General features: G+C 37.5%; 1 long non-coding RNA gene across 1 annotated transcript; it reads left to right on the top strand.

The window, feature by feature from the left end:
* Window positions 1-1472: 1472 nt before the first annotated feature.
* LOC126729045 (uncharacterized) lies at window positions 1473-7273 on the top strand. Its single transcript, XR_007656471.1, has 2 exons — window positions 1473-1681; window positions 7127-7273. It is a non-coding gene; the product is annotated as an uncharacterized LOC126729045 (long non-coding RNA).
* The last annotated feature ends 278 nt before the right edge of the window (window positions 7274-7551 follow it).

The following is a 7551-nucleotide window of genomic DNA, read 5'->3' as shown; positions in this document are numbered from 1 at the left end:
TGCAAAATTTTGTTTTTGGGAATTTTGGGCTTAAAATTCTTGTTTGGAAAATCATATCATCTCATACTCATGCATTTTTGTTCTTAAATTTCAATGCCTTGAGTTAAATCAACTTGTTTTTCAAAAATTGTGTTTTTCCTCAAAAATATGGTAAGCCTCTACCTAATTCGATCAGTCCATTCTGTTTTTCGACCGATCGAAATTTTTAAAATTTTTTAAAATTTAAGAGAGGGAGTCTCTGTCTGTTTCGACCGGTCGAGGCTGATTTTCGACCGATCGAAACTCGTGAATCAGGTTTTTCAAAAAGGCAGAATTGGACTTTTTCAAACCTACTTTTCAAATAGTTCTTTTCTTTTCTCTCTCTCCGCGTTGGCTCTTGGCTCCACCATTCAATTTTTGTCGTTTTCCTTCAAGATTTTTGTAAGGTTTTTGTCCTTAGAAGCCGGTAAGTCCCTTTTGCCCTTCTTTTTCAAGTTTATTTCTTGATTTCATGCATTATCATGGGTATTTTCGGCATCTTTAAACTTTTTGGGGTTTTTGATGATTCAAGCCTATTCTTGTGTAATTGATCAATGGGTTTTTGTGCCATGATGTTATATTGATGTTCCCTATACTTTAATTTGATCAATTTTGTGGTTTTTGATGAAATTGGAAATTCTAGGGTTTTGAATTTGATCCGAATTGGGGATTTTGTCAAATTGGCTTATATTGATGTATTTGGTCATTATTTTTGTTATTATATCATGTGTAATGATCAATTCGTGAATTTTTTTTAAATTGATCAAGTCGTTTCTATATTTTGGGATTTTTGTGTTAAAAACCTTAATGTGCAAGCCAATTTTGTTAATTTGAACCTTTTTAACTTAATTCACTGCATTAGAACATGCATCATGACATTTAAATTTGTTCATGCATCATATAGATTTTGATTCTATATTTTGTTTTTGTGCTAACTTGCAGTCTGCCCTTGGTTTTGGTTTGTTGTAAGGTTAAATTTCATCAACCATGTGTTGGCTTTATTCCGTGACAAATTTGCTTGTAATACAGCACTTAAAAACCCTGTATATAGGTGGGAATCATGTAAGGGTAGTGTGTGAGAGAGTGTGAAGAAATGCTCAAGACTGTGCAGTGAAGCAGGGACTCGTGGCTGGATCTCGCGGGTGACTTGCGGCTGCAAGCCACTAGAAGCAGCATACGTGCAAAGCATGCATGGGAGCTGAACAGTCATGCCAGCTGGAGCACTACAGAACAAAAATCCAAACTAACCATTCAGTTAGCTCGTGGTTTGAACTCGCAACTCAGTCAAGTCGCGAGGTCAAGTCGCCAGCTAACCCTGTTTTGGAAAATCTTACTCATCGCATTCCATTCTCACACCAGTACAAATACCCCTCATTCCCACAAAATATGAGTGGCCATTCAGAAATAAAAACCCTAAGAGACGTTTCTTTAAAACACCCACCTAATTAGAGAGAGCTACTCATTCTTAGAGAGAAATCTTTGTAGTCTCTTCTCATTCCCTCTCTCATTGTCAGACCTATTGAGAGGAGATTTCTATCCAAACACTGCCCACACCCATTTAGAGTGTTGAGTGTTTTTGGAGTTTTGGGAAGCATTGGAAGATGCCAAGGATGGCGGATGCTATGGTCAAGTAGCGGAATCCGGTAAGCTAGAAAAGAAAAAGGTTTGGCACAACCTCGTTGGAGCAAGAAGCTTGGAGGGCTTAGGTACATCGGGTAGATTAGGCTTGGAAGGTCTATTGCTGTTCATGTATCCCAACTACATTTTCTAGTGGATTATTGACTGCTCGGAGGGCGGCGGAGAGGTTTTACGCCGAGGGCTTCGGTTTCCTCTTCGATAACACATCGTGTGTTGTCCTTGTGTTTGCATCTCTCTTCCCTTTATCTTTGCCTTTTATTTTCTGCTGTGGATGTGATTTATAATTGGCTTAGATTGATTTCCAATTCTGTTTATAGCTTATGTTCATTTTCCGCACACTAGTTGTTTGTCATAAAGATTGAATTGGTTATTTTGTATTTGGGGGTCTAAACGTTCAAGGGTGTTTTATACACATATTTAAACTTTCAATTGGTATCAGAGCGGGTACATTTGTTGTGGTTTAAATACCTAAGTGTGATCCTTGACCCCTTGTGTCTATTTGCCATGGATTGTGCTTTGTATGCCTCTTTGCATGATTTGGTTGGTGATGAATGTAACATGCCACGTGTTTGTGAAAATGCCTCTATGAGTGTTAATCCTCATAATTGTGATGACATGTTACTTGAATCTATGGGTGTTATTGACAAACTCTTGAAGAAAGGAGCTAAGAAGTTTCAAAAGAATTTGAGCAAGTTAGTTTGTGAAAATGATGATTTGATTGCTAAACTCAATGAATCCAACAAATTGGTTGAGAAATATAAGAATCTTGCTGAAATTTCTCATGAAAAGCTGAAAGAGTTTGAATGTTTAAATAAGGACTTGGATGCTAAACTTGTTTTGTCTAACAAACTTGTTGATGATCTTAAATCTGAAAATGAATCTCTTAAGATGCATGCCAAGTGTTTGATTGCTGAACCTGTTGCTAAAATGGAAGAAAATATATGTTGCAATCATGTTGTGGTACCCGATTTTGTGTCTATTGTGTGTTCTACCTCAAAGGACAAATCGGTGTACATTCCTCCACATAAAAGAAATCAAAAAGTGGAGAGAAAGGCTCTTAAGCCTAAGCCTCTGTTTAGGTCTCAACCTAAGGTTTTGAATGGATCTAAGTTTGTTCCAACTTGCCACCATTGCGGTGTGATTGGTCATATAAGACCTCAATGTCATAAGTTGAAGAGGGAACAAAACCATGTTGCTAGATCCCTTCCCAAAAAGCCTAGTGGACCTAAACACATTGTTTGTCACCATTGTGGTGCCTTTGGTCATCTAAGACCTCAATGCTCTAAGTTTCATGTTTTTAAAAGAATCAAAAGAAAAGAAAAACTTGATCTTTTTGGAAGTTGTGCTAAAAAGAGTAAACCGGTTTTGAGTGAAAATAGCATGTTGTTAAAGAAAATGTTTAATGCTCTTAACTCCTTGACTATATGCATCTTCGGTTCTCATTCTTCCAACCCTCGTCTCACTTCTCTTGAGACACTCATTCCAAACAATCGTTCCGTTTGGATGAGGAAGGGTTCCTATGGTTGAGCTTTTGCTCTTTTGGTCCTTGATCTAATTCTTTCGATCTTTGTAGGACCCTTCATGTATTAAATGTCATATTTTCATGCATTTTGTGCATCTTGCATTTTTTTGTATGCATTGTTTTGTTTTTTATCTTACTTTTATATTTCAGTTTTATGTGAGTAAAAAATCCAAAACCACATAAAAAGTAAAAAATTCAAAAAGTTTGATCGTATATGTTTGAGCACATATCACATGTGAGTTTGGCCTTGTACCTTTGTACAAATGGCTTTGTGCATTTACGAGCTTAGCTTGTTATTTTTGCACTTATATCTTTGTGGGAAAAATCTTGACATCTTTGTGTGATTGTTGTAAATCGATCTTCAAGCTTGTCATGAATGATTAGTCAATAGTCATGTTGGTTTTGATACTTGCGTAGACTTGTGCTTATATCTCTTCCCACTCTTTTATTTTTATTGCTTAAAGAGCTCACTAAATGTAAATCTCAAAATGAAAAGAGATAATGAGTTGCAAAAGCTGTCGCATATACTAGTATTTGACTAGGAAAAAGGGAAAGCGACTTGTATTGAAAATGTTTGATGCCCAAAAGCCAAAGGCTTGTTCATCAAATTGAAATATCAAAAATTTCAGGCATCAATCTCAAAAATGAGATGTATTGCTCAAAATGAGTTGTATTGATTCAAAATGATCAAATGATATAAATTATAAGAAGCCAAATGAAAAGCTTCAATCTTATGTAATCATTTTCTTGTGGGAGGTCATAGATATTCATTTCTATAATTGAGATAGACCACTTGACTTAGTACTTGTTGTGTATGACTTGATTGAATTGATTATTGAAGCTTCACTTTAGACTAAGGACTATTCCACATTTGATACACACACACACAACACACATGCCTAATGTTCAATAAATGTATTATTTATTTGTTAGATCGTACTTGCCTAAATGTGATGTGTGTGTGCTCAATCATATATGGTTCAATCCAAAAAGATTTTTGATCATTTTATATGTTTTTGGAAGTGATTTTTATCACTCTTTGTGTTCATGTTTGGTGTTTTCTTTGTTTTTCATTGTTTAACCATGTTTTGTATTGAAAAACAGGTGTCAGAGTTTTTCGCGGCTTAGCTGGCGACTCGCCAGTCACGAAACCCCAGTCGCGAGTTCATCCATAAGCTTTTGACGACTCACTCGCGGCTTGCTTGCGACTCACTCGCGACTCGCGAAAATTTTCGCGACTGAACCTCGTGACTCGCCCAGTTGCGAATTGCCCAGAAACAGCTTTTTAAAGGGCTTTTTGTGGGAAACTTGTTTTAAACCTCTCCCATCCTCTCTAAAACCCCTCTTTTAATATTTTTACATCAAAACTCAACCAATTTGAATGATTTTTCATTCCATTAACATTTCTAAGGTATTTATAAACTCTTTTCATTAATTTTGATCCTTAGATTATGTTTTGGAGAGTTTTGTGCTCTTGGTTGGGATTTTTATTATAGGGGTTGGGAAAACTTAATTTTTGTCAAATTTCTTCATGGGTTTGGTTTCTTTTGCTGATTTGCATTGGATGTTGGCCCCTTATGGCAAATAGAACATGTATTAAGGGTGGATTTTATGATGTTCATGCATTGTTTCACATTATTGTTCATAGTGTGCATGTTAGATGTTTGATAAAATGCCTCTTAGATATTTTCTCGCTTGTATGGACTCCGATGAGTACCAAACTTTGGGGTTTCTCATGTCTCCTCATTTGGAACATGTTTGGTTCATTGGTTATGTTTTTAACACACCTTGCCCCACATGTGCATTTTTCATACATTGGGCATGCATTGCACTTAGCCACCTCTTGCACACACCTTTGCTACCTTTGTCATGCATTGGTCTTGACCTTGCTTCTTCATCCTAGCTTGTCATGTCTACCTTATGCTCTGTAGCATTTTACTTTGTCTTAGGTTTGAGCTTCATTTTCTCATTCATCTTGTACCCCTTACGCATCATTTTCATTGTTCGTTCATTCATCTCTTGCCCTCTTTTCTCCTTGACCCTTTGTCTATTCCTGACAAAAAGGGGGAGAGTATACTCTAGAGAGTATACCGGAGTGTTTTGTCATTTCTATATGACTCTTGTGCACATCCTTAGGGGGAGAAATTCTATTTCTTATGCACATTTGTAGGGGGAGAGTTATTCCATAGGGGAGATGCATATACCAAGGGGGAGAAGACATTGAGATAATAAGAAAACTTTGTTCTATTTGTTTTCTTGTTGGCTTTATGGTGCTTTGAGTTATGCTTTGTGGTTCTCATCGCATCATGTGTTTGTTTTGGACATGCATATATCCCTATGCTATTGTGCTCCATTGAATGCTTATTCAGATGATCATTTGCTTTGCTATGTGATCATTGTAGTCATTTCTATATGACTGTTTTGGTGTATGATCAAGTTGTTCACATGTTTCACATCATGTTTACTTGATCGCAATTTACTTGTTACATTATACTTGTCCTTTTATTACTTGTTTTATCTTGAGGGTCTAATGTGTTTCGTGCAAGTGTTTCAGGTTACAAGTATATATGCTCCAAGTGCATCACAGCTTCTCATCACTTTGAAGGGGATAAACTTTAAGCACTTTTAGTTTATATTGTTTATGTTTATATTCAGTATTTTGTGGTTTGTACCCATGTGCTTTTGTAAGCTTTTAGGGTTAATGTTTTTATGCATATTCTGTAGGCTTTATGGTTTGTACCTTGCTTAATGCAGCCTTTTATGCTATGTTGAAATCAGTACTTCTATCTAAATGTCTTGCATTTTGATTTATGTACTGTCACTCTTGTGCCCTTGTAGGATTGTTCCTAGATGCATATACTTAGTGTATTATGCATTGGTTGAGTGTTTGGCATGCAAGAGACTTGCATTGAGCTTGTTAGCTTGCATGTCCTAGTGTTCATTCCAAGTGTGAATGAGCATTGTGGTCACTACCTTGTAGTGATTTCTTGGTTGATCAAGCCATGTTTTGTTTCTTAACTTCATCTTTGCTTGATCACATATTGCCTGTTTCATATGCATTTCACGATTTTCTGCTTACAATGATCATGGTGTATTGTTGTGTTTCAGGAGTATTATGTTCATATGATTCAAGTGCTTCACAGCTTCTAGATTTAAGTGTGAGTGAGTTTTGCCATTGTTCCCAAACTCACGTTTAAGTCTAGAGTCTGTTTTAGGGTGTTTTGTCACGGAATAGCCAAAGGGGGAGATTGTAAGGTTGAATTTCATCAACCATGTGTTGGCTTTATTCCGTGACAAATTTGCTTGTAATACAGCACTTAGAAACCCTATATATATGTGGGAATCATGTAAGGGTAGTGTGTGAGAGAGTGTGAAGAAATGCTCAAGACTGTGCAGCGAAGCAGGGACTCGCGGCTGGATCTCGCGGGTGACTTGCGGCTGCAAGCCGCCAGAAGCAGCACACGTTCAGAGCATGCATGGGAGCTAAACAGTCATGCCAGCTGGAGCACTACAGGACAAAAATCTAGACTGACCATTCAGTTAGCTCGCGGCTTAAACTCGCGACTCAGTCAAGTCGCGAGGTCAAGTCGCCAGCTAACCCTGTTTTGGAAAATCTAACTCATCGCATTCCATTCTCACACCAGTATAAATACCCCTCATTCCCACAAAATATGAGTGGCCATTCAAAAAGAAAAACCCTAAGAGAGGTTTCTTCAAAACACCCACCTAATTAGAGAGAACTACTCATTCTTAGAGAGAAATCTTTGTAGTCTCTTCTCATTCCCTCTCTCATTGTCAGACCTATTGAGAGGAGATTTCTATCCAAACACTGCCCACACCCATTTAGAGTGTTAAGTGTTTTTGGAGCTTTGGGAAGTATTGGAAGATGCCAAGGATGGCGGATGCTATGGTCAAGTAACGGAATCCGGTAAGCTAGAAAGGAAAAAGGTTCGGCGCAACCTCGTTGGAGCAAGAAGCTTGGAGGGCTTAGGTACATCGGGTAGATTAGGCCTGGAGGGTCTATTGCTGTTCATGTATCCCAACTACATTTTCTAGTGGATTATTGACCGCTCGGAGGGCGGCGGAGAGGTTTTACGCCGAGGGCTTCGGTTTCCTCTTCGATAACACATCGTGTGTTGTCCTTGTGTTTGCATCTCTCTTCCCTTTATCTTTGCCTTTTATTTTCTGCTGTGGATGTGATTTATAATTGGCTTAGATTGATTTCCAATTCTGTTTATAGCTTATGTTCATTTTCTGCACACTAGTTGTTTGTCATAAAGCTTGAATTGGTTATTTTGTATTTTGGGGTCTAAACGTTCAAGGGTGTTTTATATACATATTTGAACTTTCATTTGTGGTTTTTGTTCTTTCGC

The sequence above is a fragment of the Quercus robur genome, chromosome 5, assembly GCF_932294415.1.
Source record: "Quercus robur chromosome 5, dhQueRobu3.1, whole genome shotgun sequence".
In the NCBI taxonomy this organism is placed as follows: domain Eukaryota; kingdom Viridiplantae; phylum Streptophyta; class Magnoliopsida; order Fagales; family Fagaceae; genus Quercus; species Quercus robur.
This window is presented reverse-complemented; position numbering and strand designations above follow the sequence as displayed.